This window comes from Meleagris gallopavo, chromosome 4, assembly GCF_905368555.1.
Source record: "Meleagris gallopavo chromosome 4, MGAL_WU_HG_1.1, whole genome shotgun sequence".
NCBI lineage: Eukaryota > Metazoa > Chordata > Aves > Galliformes > Phasianidae > Meleagris > Meleagris gallopavo.
In genome coordinates, this window is record NC_139407.1 from 47,395,856 (window position 1) to 47,409,894 (window position 14,039).

Sequence of the window (14,039 nt, forward strand, 5' to 3'; positions counted from 1 at the left end):
CACACACTAGATTGTCTATGCTTGTCTATGCCTAACCAAGAACCTGAACTTTGTTTCCATTCTCATCTTAAGTAGGTACAGAGCAGCTAGATTGTCCAAGATACTCTGGAACACATTATATATTTCAGGGTTTTCACCTTGTTCTCAGTGCAGTAATAGTATTGAGATTTTCCTCCAGCTTTATCTGTAAATGTGAGTACATTACTTCAGTGTATTGCTCTGCTATGAAGTGCTGACATACAAAGAGCATCACTTGCATGCTTTGCAGGTCCAGAAGTGTGGCAAATCCCAGGTCTTGATAAATTAAGACATAGCAGGATGTCCTCCTGCTCATTTCCAGCAGACAACATACCTACCCTTAGTGGCCTTAAGCAAGCATGGGAAGATATTTCTGCCTCCTGCAAGGCATTCTGAAAGCTGCAAGGTGCTTGGCAGCTGAAAAAGAAGTCCCTGGCCTTGGGTGTCTGTGAATCTCTTTGACACACTTGTTGGGATACACTTCTGGTCCTGTCTCATCTCAAACTCTTCTTATCCCACTGTTTTAACCTAGAATGTAACAATGTTACATAGAGTTCTAAAGCCAAAGCAACAAAAAATACTACATGAAAATCAGGCTTGTTCAAGCCTATGTTTCCTTGAGGGGTTGTTTCCCATCAGCCTAGTTTAATCTTTCCATTAACATTTCCACGAGACAATCTTTTTCTGCATCCCTTCTGCGGGAAGTTATCTGTGGAGAGAACATTTTTATACTGTCTTTAACCTCTTTTCTTCCTTTTCTAAAAAAAAAAAAAAGCTACTACTTAAAAAAAAAACCTATTTGATACATTTTTAACTATGGTAAGTAAAGAATTCTTTTGTGTCACTTTTGCTACAGATGTGAAGAGATTACTTTTTAATGGTATGGTATAGATTTTGATATTCTGCTACAGTATATATGTTAAGCTACTGCACTTTTACAACTGTAGTTTTGTAACTTCAATGTTAATAACTTATTATAATTACTTAAGTCTAATCTAGGCAGAGAAAATGAAAATTCAACATTCAATATTCAAAATGAATACAAAATTACATTATTTCAGAGAACACAACTGCACTCAAACAACCAACCACAGGAACATTATTACTTCAAAACATTTAAAACAGTTAAAACAGTGCTGTTTTTCCTATTTCCATCATGTTGCGTACCTTCCTCCTGTAGTTTGTTTCCTCAATTATATGAGGAACAATGTCTATATGCAGGGGCTGTCACACATACAGCTGCTTCTCTTAGCTTAGGAAAATGAGAATGGTTCACTTGCTTCCCCCCAGAATCAATAATAAATAGAAAAAGTTGGGAGAGCCAGGTAAGAGTTCCTATTCTGTTTGCTTATTTGTTTTACATTAAAATTGACTGACAATTTGGGTAGAGACAAACTGTTGAACAAGGTCAATCAAGGGTCATATCTCAGAAGCAATGATAGGGAAGATTGTGAAGTTTCTTCAACTTGATTGGCCACCAAAAGAGTAGGAATATGAAACTGCAGTTTCTTTTATCTCTGTGAAAGTAAATAGAAATTGCACCTCAGACAAAAGACATGGATAGAACTGAATGTGATTTATATTCATAGATTTTTATTATGTCTCTGTAGATACGTCTCTGTAGATGTCAGTCACTCACTGATCCCTATAAATTAAATTTCAAAGAGCAGTTGGGCATGCAAATAAGATCTCTGAGGGGAGTTAGTAGCTTACAGATGGCACTAGGCGAAGCAAGAAAAAAGAAAAAAGTCACTTTTCAACTGCAGTATTGTCCATCTCTACATACAAAGATAATGCAGATTGTTGTGACTGAGAGCTGCATAAAATGAAGAAAAAAAACAAACTCAATAAGCAACAACTAAAACCATGAAAGGAATAATACTCTGAGTAGTTGTCATTTTGAGGTTTCCATGGATATATTCATGCAGTTGGATGATGTTTTCTTGCTTTTTTTTGTGAATGTATTTAAGTTGTACTGTGTGTACTACAAAATTAATCTGAATCATCTTATTAAAAGAACAACAAACTAAAATGCATTTATTGCTTTCTAAAAGTCAGCATTACCAATATATTGGAGTGGAATTGCTCTTCTGTATATCACAAGATATAGATACCTTAAATTAGGCAGCTGGAGCTGATTTGAACATTACTGCTATTCTGTTAGCACCTGTATGCACCAAGTAGCTCTGATTCATTCGGACTGTATATAACAATTTTTTTGGTTAAATAATTCTGGTCAAGAAGACTGGTAATATCTCAGAAGTGATGATGGGAAAGAGAACGTGTTTTGTCTGATCTGTGATTCACAATTCCCTGCCACCCTCACTCTGGCTTTGCTGTTTTCAGGCTATTATTTCTAGGTGAGCCCAGACCACCATGAGGCTAATAACTCACAAACAAACTTCTGGATGAGGCACAACAACACCCAGCACGCAATGTAAAAGCAGGAGCTTCACACAGCAATTACTCTAACAGACCTCATTACACAGCAAGCTGCTCTCAAAGGGTCCTTCATAATGCAGAATATGTACAGTGTTCTTGATCAGAATGTGAAGGAACAGTGTAGAAATGTAGAATGAGATGTGTTGTACTCCGGTGCCTGTGTCTTTCTCATACAAAAGAATAGAAAGACAATGAAATATGCAGGAGAACCACAATAATGGTTCAATAATTGTACTGAAGTTTCCAGCTAAATAATATGCAATTGGATCTACAATATGGTCTCTTCAGCAGATTAGTGTTAGTTATCAAGGCCTAAAGAAAAGATTATACCAAATGACCGTGTACAGTGTTTCTAAGTGCTACCTGAACTCAGCAATGAGAACACCTGCCAAGCAGGAAAAGAAGGCTAAACAGCAGCTATAAGAAACTTTTCTAAGCATCTCATTTGTAATCAGTATTCATTAGTTTAAAAAAAATCACTTATCTTTTAACCTGATCATTTGTCTCTTCCTCTGAAATTTTCCTTATCTTGCAGTCCTTTCAATTCTTCTAAAATGTATTTTGTGCAACAAGGCCAGACTTTCGAAGCTGTTTTCTATATCCCAGTCTCATTTGTTTGTTCTCTCCCCTGCTTTGGTCAAATCACCTTCTACTTTATGTATTATTCTATTCTTTGGTTTTGATTTGTCTTTTAAATAACTAATGCTTTGGTACATGTAGAACTTTATAACATTTTCCATTCTTGAACCATTCCAAGAACTTCACTAGTAAAATGGTAGGACAAATGCACATTTGAACTAGAAGTTGATTTAGTGCAGTGCTTTCTGTTCCTATTGTAAGGTCACAACTGGGTTTCATTAGAGACTAAGAATAAAGTTGCTGGCATACTGTCATTGTTCTTATTTAAATTTTTCAAGAAAAATAAAAGCATTTAAAATGCTGAGAAGAGTAAATTACTAGGCACTAGAGATATTCACCTACCAGGACTCCAGACAGGTCAAGCCCTTCAGCTGTACTAGTTTACTCTAGATTACACAGGTAAGTGTATTACTGATGTATCATGCAGTGGGGATCTTCTCAGACAAGTTTATTGATGTCAGCAGCTGACTGGTGTGCAGTTAAATTGGATTCTAAGGATGGAGCACTGATTCATTAGCAGCAATATATTGGATCAATCCTAAAATCATTCCAGAAGAAATCTCAGTACAACCCCATAACAAGAGTTGATTACACACCATTGCTGAATCTTCCCCTGACATTAGGAGCTTTGAACTTGATTTGTTTTCTTTTAAGAATGTGCTGGTTTAAGTCAGGCTTGAAGTTTGTACTGCATTGTTATGCTATTCCACTCATTTAAAATACGGGGATAACGCTAAACACTGTTCTCTTCTATATTAGAAATCTTTTCCTCTAGAATAGGAAAGAGAAGCTATAGCTTATAGCTATTTGTAGCAGTAAATAAAAACCTCTTACCAGTCTTCGCAAAACAGGAGTCTGGAGGATTAAGACCAATCAGACCATTGGTCTCAGTAACAGCACCATCCTGAGCTATTAAGGTCTACAAAGTAGATAAAAGAGGGGAAGACAACGAAGCTGACTTTTCCTAATTCTCAAGAGAATGAAAGAAACAAAAAGAGAGCTTTTGCTAGAGAAATGTGAGTCAAAAGTTGGGTGACTCTCAGCACAGCAATAACTGTTAGTCTTTTAGGTAGAGAGACACAGTTTGCATCTAGCTACTGTCATGTATTGCACTGCTGGATGTAAAGTCAAGGAAACTGTTATCCTCCTAGGAAATTTAACATTGGTCATTTCACTTCTTAATGAAATGTGACTGTGATTTCCTGTCAGCTGTTCAGTCAGTATACTATTCTTAGTCTTAATGGGAGATTTTTAAAATAACTTTTAAGCAGAAAGAAATATTATATGTAACTGAAGTGCATGCAGCAGAAGAAAGACAAGTTCTACGCAATGCATTCTGCATGCATTAATCACTTCTAGAAAAGTGTATTCTTAACTCCTTAATTTAGAAATTAAGCAAGACAAGTGTAAAGGAAGGCTTCTTAAAGGATGTATTACATATTCTTTTTGCTAAGTGTCAGTGGTCACAGTTTTGACCAATCCTCTGATTCTCCAGTATCCATGGATACTTTAAGTTTTCAGATTTTGATGATGATTGATTTATTTCTACTGATGTACTGATTTCTAAACATCAAATATTTCAGTGCATTTTCTGTTAGTAAAGAATTTTAAAAAAGGCAAAGTCTTCCACCAGGAACCACAGCTGCCTCAGCTTCAGATCAGCACAGTTGATGAAGAGGCACTCTTTCATCCATCCTTGTAAAAATAAAATATGTCCCACTTTTCCAGTACTCAACCATGGCCATCTTCATATTCACTACTAGTGAACTGGAAAGACCTACAAAAGGGTTCTACTTCCTCGTTGACTGTGCAGATGAGTTATTTGTTCTTATCTATGCATCACCCATTACTTTTCCTAGCTTTATAGCTATATTGAATCATCTCCTTCTATTCCATGCTTTCACCAATATTAAAGAAATTGAAATGCTTACTTGTACCAATGCTTGAATTTGCAAAGGTTACAAAAATAACTGTGCCAACTATTTGGTACTCAAATTTCAAAATTTTTTTTTTTATGGCAGGAAGGAAATGCTAAGGATACTTTTTGGCTTTGACATACCTTTATTAACTTCAACAGTTTGAATGGAAGAAAAAATATCAGGCCTTTTCACCAAAAGGTCTAGAGCAGTATTTTTCTCTTATCCTTTATAACAGATCTGCAACTTTGTTCTTTAACCATATCTCTCTAAAAGAAGTGTAGCAACAATCAACAGAAGTTCTCAAAAAAAAAAAAAAAGGAAAGTAGTGAATGGGTATAGGCAGAAGAGAATCATTTAATCATTTCATTCCTAAAACAGAATTCATCTCTCTGTGAGGCATCCCTTTCACCTATTTTTTCACTTCATGTAGGACTTCTTAAACATGAAACTCTAAATTGAAATCTTGTATGTCCTGCTTTCCTTTCCCATAGTTTTGGAGCAGTTTCTGTCTCTATCCTATACTGTTTTTTCCTATTTGGGTAATGGGCCTGGTCAGAAAATTACTCCAAATGGTTAATGAACACTGGAGGTATAGCATGTACTTAATATTCTCAACACACAGCTAGCCAGAGAAATAAGAAAAGCTGTTTTTCTTCTCTTATGCAAAAGGAAGAAAGAACTTTTATCATTGAGACTGAAAGACTGAGATCTGTTTTGTCTAGAGAAGGGAGAGCAGAAAGGAAACATCAGTGGTCTTCAAAAACAATAAAGGATTCTGCCAAGACAAAAGGAATCCTTGATACCATGACCTTTGTATAATGAGCAAAAGAAAATATATTTAATTACACAAAGTGAAAATTTGGTTAGACACCAGACTTTTCAATAGCAAGGATAACTGAGCACTGAAGGAGACTATGAAATATCCATCGGAGAAGGTTTTAAACAATGGACTAGGTAATAATCAGCCTAGAGTGGTAGGGCTACGTATGATGCAGAGTGATAGACTAAATGGTATCTTAGAGCCCCTTCCACTTTTTAATGGCTTCGTGATTCTACATACCCTGGATTATTTCCTGGAAGGAAAACAAAAAACCCTAAATAATGTAATCTATAACTTAAAAAAAAAAAACTCAACACACTGCTTTTTTTTTTTTTACTTTTGATCAAAGGCACAAGTGGGAAACCCCAATATGTGTTTTGCACTTAGAGGTAAATATTGTGGAATTACAAGTACCTTCCCTCCTGTCACTCATCTGCATTTTTTTGATGTGAAAAATTATCTCTATGTTTTCCAGAACATCTTTTGTCTCTACACGGTCCAGTTCTGTCCTTGGTATGAACAAGGTAAGCAATTGCAACAGACTGATCAACAATGCAGCTGTTTTATTAATGACTATGTGAATGATTTACCATTCTCATTATGCATCTGCTCTTATACTGCATAGTTTCAGTGACATCAGAAGATAAAGGACAGTACTTTTCTATGACAAAATAAAAGCATTTCCTTGAAACAGAAGAGATCTTGATTTCATGTTGGATTGCTGCTTTCTAAAGGAATCCTTATATTACAAGTTATGTAATTAGCACTAGCAGCAAAAAACAGTGGGCTAAAAAAGCACTCTCGAAGAGAGCTCTATAGCTTCTGTACATTGAATTTGCAGAAAGAATTCACAGAGAAATAAATAAATTGACAGAAAAACATTGAGAGAGAACACAAACTACTAGGTTAACAAGAACAATCCAGAAAGTCTCTGCTATTATAGTCACAGCTCTTCAGAACTGCAGAGCACAGCTCTAATATCTTGGTTTTCTCCTCTGGCCAAAGTTGCTCGCAAACCAAAAAGTCAGCATTCAGAAGCTAAGTCTCCTACATGTTCTTTTTACTGAACACACATCTGTTTGTGCTCTTGCATCACTGATGGCCACTTGACTGGCATTCACATATACAGGAAAAGCACAAATGACAACTTGAGATTTGGCACAAAGTGATCATATGTGATAAAGGTGGTATTGTTTTACCCAACTGTAGAAAGCTGGATATCACTGAGACATGGTCTCAGAAATGTGTTACTGAGAGGCAGATGTATTTAGGCACAGTTAAAGCCTTAAGTTGCCTTGTGCAGACCATTTATGTCTGCATGAGGAAACCTGTATGTAGTTTCACAGAGGTTCTCAGGTCTGTGAAAACAAAAGTAGTTTTTTTTAAATACTACTTTTCTTTTAAACTTCAGAAACACTCTCATAGAACAATATGAGCACCTCTCTTCCAGCCAACATGTGTGTTATAGTAATATCTTGGTGACTAGCAACCTGTTGAAAATGACAACCAGACAGATGGCAGGACAAACCCTTTCATTTTAGTTCTTTACAGCATTGCAAGTTCCACATCTGACACCAGATAATGTTCAACTCATGTACACAAAACCACATGCTCTATGAAGCTTTCAGACTCCTAAAGAAATGACTAAGGTCTCAGCTATTGGAAAAAAAAATGATGCACCCTTCAAATATTTAATAAAACTTTCCCAATATGATATACTTTACAGAGTATATTTCTATCTTAAGACCTAGACAGAAATAAAGTCAAAGGATATTAAGAAAGAAAATAAAATTAAAGGAGAAATTACCAAAAAAAACTCTTCCTGTACAACTGCCAGGAAACAGCAGCTTATTAGTATGTAAGACTACAGGAGATAAAAAGGTTTCTCATGGAATGGCCACCTTAACTTTCTATTTTCATATTTTCTTTTTTATTTCAGTTTGCACTACTTTCCTGCAGAATTGACTAGCATCATCTTCTCAAGTGGCTGGCACTTTGTCAGGAATGCTTCCCATCTGTAGATAAGTTTGCAAGCCAGCAAATTCTGTTTTTCATTAGATCAAAGAATAACTCTCCTATAACAAACCAAAGGTCTATCTAGCCCAGTGTGTTGTCTTCACAGAGTAATAGAATGGCCTGGGTTCAAAAGGATCTCAAAGATCATCTAGTTTCAATCCCCCTGCTATGTGCAGAGTCACCAACCACCAGACCAGGCTTCCCAAAGCCACATCCAGCCTGGCCTTGAATGCCTGCAGGGATGGAGCATCCACCACCTCTCTGGGCAAGCTGTTTCAGCACATCACCACCCACTGAGTGAAAATCTTCCTCTTTTTATCTATACACAGACTATAAGACAAAGCACAGTACAGCTTTTAAGCCCTTGTCATCTCACTGAATAGGTCCCTTGTGGGGAATATCCCTCATTTAACACCAACTCCCCTTTCCTGGGTCTTGAAGTTTGCCAGACTTTCCCTGTTCTCTCTATACTGTATGCATACAAGTTTCATACAGATTTAGCATATATAAATCTGCTAAAAAGCATTACTTGGCCACAGGATGGCTGAAGAGGACAAAGGGTATAGAGTATGAACAGCCAGAATTTCCAAAGAGCAGTTTATGAAGAAAAAGGTTGGATTGGAGAACAAAAACCTTTGTGAAAGGACTAGTTCCTATGTACAGAAATAGCACAGGGGGACTTGACTACCTCAACAATCCATAAGAGGCATCTTAATTTGAGCTACCAGGAAGAAGGCTTTCTGAGAGGAAAAGGAATTCAGCTGTTTCCAATTCAAAAACAAATGGCACACAATGCTAAAAGGATGAAAATAACTGTCCCTTTTTCTTAGTTAGAACAGTTAACACATCCTCAAAACTACCAGAAAAGGCCTTCATTTAGCATAAGAGGTTGTTCTGTATGTAAGAAGTTACACCATTCTCAGTACTCTCTTACCATAGATCAGCAAATCAGTTAAGAGATTACTCTTTCCATCCTTTTCTATCTTCTAAAGTCACTTGTTTATGGATTCATGCCTTGCCTAAATTGAAATCAGCAGGAACATCTACTCCTAGACATATTCTGGCTGTGTCAGTTGCCAACAGCAATTACAGAAACTCATAGGGAACATTGGCTGCAAGTTACTGAAACAGATGTCAGTTGTAGCAACACAGGCATGAGACTGAATATCTGAATACAAGGAGCCCTACGTGCCGCATATACATTACAACAGCTGAAGCCACCAAGTAGACCAACAGCTAAATAAAAAAAATCACACTTAGTAACCATCATTCATATTCAGAACACTCCCTACATTTATTTACATTGTAGAACCATATGTCTCAGTATGAAAATGAATTTTTATTTCCTCTGCTGGAAACCTTACCAGAGGTACATAAAACAGAGAGGTGGATGTGACAATAAGCAATTAGACACACAGGCTCAGTCCTGCCCCAGGAGGGCAGTCATTTTAGCAATAAAGCTAATAAAATTTTGACATCAATAATAAAAGCAGATTTTTATTTTTCAGATCTATTTATTCTAAAGCACATGGCAAGAAACATTTCTATGTTTTGTGTTTTCATCACTCACAAATATGCACCCTTTTAAATTCAGATATTGGAAAATAGGAAAACATTTTGAAAACTGCTGAATACATTAATCCACGAAGACAAGACCTGATAGACAAGATCTGATAGGAATCTACCCCATTTTGCTTCTATTTACAGTTCTACTGTCACAAGCCCAGTCTTCAGGCCTTCTACGGTAAAAATACTGTCATGAGGACAGGATCAACATAGCAGAGTGGTTTAGCACTGTTTTGTATGCAGTAAAAGTCAGGCTTTGTACCTACAACTCTTCAGATACTTTAATAATCTGCAGGTCATCCAAACTCTCCAAGTATGTCCTCTACTCCCCTGATGTGCCCCTCAGAGAAAGCTGTGGGAGGTAATACACAGCCTGCTTTCTGTACTATAAAAACATTCTGAAACAGTTCTAGAGCAACCTGAAGATAATACTCTGGGTATTATCAGACAAACTGCCAAACACAGGCAAACTTGAAACTTCTGCAGAGAGTTCAGCACAAAGCATAAGTTTTCCACTACAAGAAAATCATTGATATCACCAATGAAACACAGTGGGCCACTGTCATACACATTGCCTAGCATGATGAAAATAACCTGATTTGCAGGAGGCTGAAATGACAATAAGCTTCAGTATGGTAGCTCCAAAAAAAATGGAAACTGTTTTATGTGGAGTCTGACAAATTAATTGCTAAAAACTACCTTCAGCAGTTGCCTAAATAGTTCAAACTAACATCAGGAAAGGTTCTGTCCTTCCTAACAGAGGACCTCAAGCATGGTAAAGCCACAGAAGAGCAAAAGTGTGAAAGGAATGTGATATTAAGATGAGTATGCTCTTCAAGGATGACATAATGGTAATGGAGAGACATACACATATATTCCAGACTGCCTTAACCAAATATTTGTGACATACCATAGCTCCTTGTTCATGCGAGTTGTTTGGACATGATCAAATCGCTTTCTTTCCACACCCACAGGCAGATAGATCTTTTCTCTAGGGACTGAGTGCTCATCAAACAATAGCATTTGCCTGCATCACCTGCTTCTCCAAGCTATTGACTCTGATTTGGCTGCCTGTGCTGCTAGAAGATACAGGAGACGTTGGAGTGGTGGATTATTTCTGCATGCTATGCCTACTGTGGTCGCTCTTGACATAGCTTCAAGCTATGTCTCTCTGATTGCCCATTAAAAATAGTGTTTAACATCAAAAGATAGCGTCAACCATAAATTTATTATCCTTCCCAAAACTGCACTATCCTTGAGGTGAATTAAGATTTGAACTTTCATATGCTGTCTTTTGGGACAATGTTATCCAAGCTATTAAATATGAATAGATGTTATGGACTTTGACATAAATTGATTACATTCTATATATTTTTAGATCTTCAAAAAATAATACATATTTGGAAAGCCTGGCTTTACAAGGACTTTGTTAAAGAAATAAAGGATGCAGTACCAGAGAGTCAGGGTCAATTCTGGCCTCAGGTATTTCCACTCTTCTGTTTGCAGATCAGCATCCCTTTAGCTTGAGAAGTAGCAACAGAAACCAGATAAGTCAATCAAATAACATACTAAAGTAGTTTATTGTAATTATATACTTTCTGGAGGGTTTGCCACACCCAAATATCCTCTTACCCCATGGGCTTGTTCAGCTTGGAAAAGAAGGCTGCAGGAAGAAATCACCACAGCCTTCTAATATTTAAGTGTTGCTTATAACCATGAAGGAAATAAACTTTTTACAGGGGTAGATAGTGATATGACAAGGGTGAATATTATTAAACTAAATGAAGGGAGATTTATAGATTAGATGTCAGAAGAAGTTTTTCTTACTGAGTGATGAGGTGGTGTTACAGGTTGCCTAGAGAGGATACCCTGTCTCTAGAGATGTTTAAGGCCATGTTGGAAGGGGCCCTGGGCAATCTGATCTAGTAGTTGATCTAGCAGTTGGCAACCCTATCTGTGGCAGGGGCTTAGAACTTGGTGATCCTTGAGGTCTCTTCCCACCCAAGCCATTCTATGTTGTTTCATCACATGATCAGTGGAAAACAAACAGGCTACAGTATGTTTATGACATACAAAACAATTTCTTCAGCACTTTCCTAACACTGCATACATAATAATTTATACCTCTCAAAATTCCAAATGATACAAACCAATTCATGAGAGTAATCATACCTTTTAGATGTTATAATCCGATAGATGTTTTGTCTGTCTTCAGGCTGGGAATAAGAATAGAATATGCTCCAGGCATATGGCTGAATTTCCAAAGGAGACATCCTGATCCTCATACCAGAATAAGTAGCCTGGGGGGTGGGGGGGAAAAATAAAATGCATGTAAAGAAAAAAGTTCACAGTCAGGGCTCACCTATAGACTGCGGTTTTGTCTCTAGAATTGAAGAAGTAGGCATGTACGTATCCACAAATGTATGTAAACATGCAGTCAGCAGAGAACAGCTCAGCCTCAAGGGACAAGCAGTCCCCAGTCTCTGGAGGAATTAAAAAAAAAGAATTCTGCTGGGAGAAGAATTTGCGTAAGTTTCCTCTGCTTTTACAGTTTATTTTTAACATCCCCAGGTGGAACAAAAGCCCTTATCTTCTCTTTCAGGAAGATATTGACCTAGGTAGTTCAGAAACTGCAGGAAAATCGTTTTCTAAGGTACACTTGACAATGGGTTGTAAATCTAGGTGCTAAGTGGATTCAGAAAGCTTCTGGTTAGAAAAATGTTGTAGTAAATACCAAGTTAATTCAGATAAACACCCACCAGTATGCTGCAAACTAGGTGCAAACATACATCCATGCTACTGCATCAGTCTGGCCTGACTGAATGATCAATGCCACAAAGGATACTGTTAGAATTAAAAAAAAAACAAAAAACAAAAAAACACAACCTACTACACTACTGGAAGAAGTTAGCTGGAAAAGTCGTATATGGATTTCATTTTTCCACTAGATAGTATCTTGCTTTATTACTATTTAGGTTTTGTTATATAGTCTTTTATAAATACCATTGGGTTTTTTCTCTTGTTATTTGTTTTTGAATGGAGTAGATGGCTGGTGATTACTGCTCTGTACCAACTACTTAAGAAAAGAAACAAGGTAGTACGTAAAAGCTTTTAAGAATGGCGAATGTTTAACATCGAGTATTTCAGGAACTAATTATCTATGGCTCTGAATGCAGAGTTAAAAAGGCCATTAAAAAAAAAAAAACACAACTGGAAAGGTCCCAGCGATTTGGAGAGATGCGGAGCCGCCCCAGCCGCTCCATGTGACCATAGCGCCCCCTGCCGGAGGTGAAAAGCACAGCAACTCCCGCACAGCAGCAGCCCACTAAGAATTACGGCATCTTCAGAAAAAAATATTTAAAACCACACAGAACTAAAACAAACAAACAAACAAAAAAAAAAACCACTAGAATTAAAAAATCCAAGGATAATATTAGAAAGGCTTATTAATGAGGACAAGGCTTAATAAACTCGAACTACATTTCTTTAAGGTGTTCTAAAATTTTAGTTAAAGAAAGTTAACAAGAAAGTGAGACGGATAAATACACGTAAGAAAAAAATGGAGCGTAACATTCTTGTCTCTACAAGCATTGATCAAAGACACTGAAGCATGATTTTCTAGCTTTCTTTTATCATCTCCAGAAAACACAGATGAAGTTTTGAACCGTTGTTTGGTTTTATGCCAGCAGTATTAAAAGTTTCCTTTAGCATTAAGGGCTCACGTGTCTCTTAATACTTATAAATGATGTTTGTACAGAAATGTTCTCAAGTACAGAGCTGACTCACACAAGACCACCTATGCATATCAGCTAATAAAAAAAAGTTCCCCAGCAAAAGTACTCTAGCCCATTTCATGTGTGCACAACTAGAAAAGGATGTAGAATTAAATATAGCCTTATAAACAATAAAAAGTGCAGCAATAACAGCAGAGCAGCAAGATCCTAGGCCACAGCAAGTGATAATTTGCTCAAATGCAATAGCTATGGGAAAACAAAGGAAAAAAAGCTATTTACCTTCACAAGGCCTCTAGTACACAAAGACCACCAAAGAGAGACCTTTGTGTCCACTGCCAACCCTTAAATGAGGTCTGGGAAGGCATGGATCCTGGCTCCATTGCTTCCAGTCACCCAGGTGCACTGCGTGCACCTGAGCTCCCCTGAGTTGGCCCTGCCTTCCCACCAGGTGCTCAATCACTGTTTCAAGCCCTGACTTAGCAATTCTGCTACAATCCTACAGATGTTTGTTCCCAGCCTTCTGCGTTTCTCTGCAGAAACTTACTACTTCTTCTGTTTTCTCATTGGCCTTGTGCAGCATAATGATATTATGTTTACACCTTGAAAGAAAGTGATTTTCCCATCATGTGCACAGTTAAAATGGAAAGTCTACTCATGTAAAAACTGAAATGACTGATGCTAACAAAGTATTGGTACGCTGCCACCTGAACTGCAATTCATCTATGTATTCATATATTTACTCCATATAAACACCCATACTCAGACTATTTACATTTTCCTGAAAACATTTAAGGTCAGTAAGAACTCAACCACACAGGACAGATGCCTTATTCTCACAGGACAGAGATGGAGACCATCTAAAGTATTCTCCGAAGGGAATAAACT

At 37.2% G+C, this 14,039-nt stretch overlaps 1 long non-coding RNA gene across 1 annotated transcript in view; it reads right to left on the bottom strand.

Moving 5' to 3' along the window:
- The window catches only part of LOC146544494 (uncharacterized), an 84,317-nt gene that overhangs the window by 69,011 nt on the left and 1,267 nt on the right, over positions 1-14,039 (bottom strand). The window contains exon 2 of the long non-coding RNA XR_014883160.1: positions 11,593-11,720. This is a non-coding gene — a long non-coding RNA (uncharacterized LOC146544494). The remainder of the gene's footprint in view (positions 1-11,592; positions 11,721-14,039) is intronic.